The sequence below is a fragment of the Nanorana parkeri genome, unplaced genomic scaffold (genome assembly GCF_000935625.1).
Source record: "Nanorana parkeri isolate BGI_ZX_2015 unplaced genomic scaffold, ASM93562v1 scaffold2153, whole genome shotgun sequence".
Classification (NCBI taxonomy): Eukaryota; Metazoa; Chordata; class Amphibia; order Anura; family Dicroglossidae; genus Nanorana; species Nanorana parkeri.
This window is the reverse complement of record NW_017308421.1, coordinates 5,715-7,202: the sequence shown is the minus strand read 5'-3', so window position 1 is coordinate 7,202 and position 1,488 is coordinate 5,715. Positions and strand designations below refer to the sequence as shown.

Genomic DNA, 1,488 nt, shown 5'->3' with positions numbered 1-1,488 from the left:
ATGTAAGAGACATTCTTCCCACTGACCCCCAATGTAAGAGAACATGTCTCAGCTGAACATCAACATAAGCCAGTATTTCCTCACTGATTACCATGGTGACGGGAGAGGACTGTAGTGGTCCCCGGACAGCACACTTTTCCCCGGTAGCTGCACTCACCTGACTCAGGATCCTCCCGCACTTTCCTCCGGTCTTCTCCATCAGATTGAAGATCGGGAAATTCCAATTGTCCAACTTCTCCAGCAAGACGTCCTGATCCTCAATGAGCAGATCCAGAGAAGTTTCCTCCTCAATCTAATAAGGTGAAAAAAAGAAAACGGTTTAGAAATATAATCTCCTGCGGCCTGCGAGCGCCGTCATCCCGACCCAGGTGATAGAATGACTTTGCGGAGATACGTTCTTACAAGTCGTCTCCTCATCGGAATGTCGCGCTTTCCATTAGGAAAAGAGAACTGGTCTCTAGAGCAAGAGTCGGGGTCACCATCAAAGTAACAGAAATTAATGTCCCGCGTTCTTGTATTTCCTGTGCAAATTATTAAAGGAGAACTACGAGGCGAGAGATTTACACTCCTAGTTAGAGCCAAGGTGTCACGGGTCGGCTCCATAGCTTGGGAAATGAGGGAACGCATACCGTCGCTCGCTCACTTCTCGATCCTGTCCCTGCAGAGAACCGTGTCAGTCACTGCTCCCCGCAGGGATTCCCCCCTTCACTGGGGGAACGGATGGGGGAGGGCCTCATACCCTGATGAAGCGGCCCTTTTGAATGCCGTGAAACGCGTTGGCTCTTACTTGGAACTTTGCAACTGTTTGTTTTTTTTACTATTAAAGCCTTGTGGGCTCTCTCCTCTCACTGACTGTAAGGTTGGTGGCCGGTGTCTGTGGTACCTCGGGCTGCTGGTTAGTCGGCGTTTTCTCCGTGTATTGTGCGTCGTCCTCCGCTAACGTCCTGCGGTCTCCCTGCATTCGGTTTTCCTGAAGTTTGTCCTTTAAGTGCACAGATTCGGTCTGATTGCTGGAGAATTCACCTTCACAGGCCAAGCGCAGAGAGAGAGAAAAAAAAAAGATTAACTTTGTTAAACGTGCGATTTCCGAGGCTGAGATCTTCCGATACATTTCTAATGAAAAGAATTCCTTTGTGATCTCATGTTGTATAATCATGGAATGCATGTCATGTGACCGACCTGATTTCCTGGCCTGGCTCTCAGGACCGGGCTGCACGCTGGTGTCCGCCGTGGATTCGGAACTTGAAAAAGACTTAAAAATTTTGTGTCCACAACTGGAGGAGAGAAAACACAATGGCGGATGTAAGACGTGGATGTGCGACAGTCAATCTCCATGCTGGAGGAAGAGCTTCGCATACAAGACTTGGGCTATAGATACAGTGACGTCACTAAGGGGGTGTGGCCTACACCTGGGTGACACCATAGGAGGGGTGACAATAAATGGCTCACAATCATTTTGGTGTCACCCCCCCCCCCCCCCCCCTCCAA

At 49.6% G+C, this 1,488-nt stretch overlaps 1 long non-coding RNA gene across 1 annotated transcript; it reads right to left on the bottom strand.

Annotated features, from left to right (window-relative positions):
* Positions 1 to 161: 161 nt before the first annotated feature.
* Positions 162 to 1,271, bottom strand: LOC108800889. The gene is made up of 3 exons (XR_001942123.1): positions 1,180 to 1,271; positions 884 to 1,023; positions 162 to 292 (listed from the first exon to the last, which is right to left on the bottom strand). It is a non-coding gene; the product is annotated as an uncharacterized LOC108800889 (long non-coding RNA).
* Between the last annotated feature and the right edge of the window lie 217 nt (positions 1,272 to 1,488).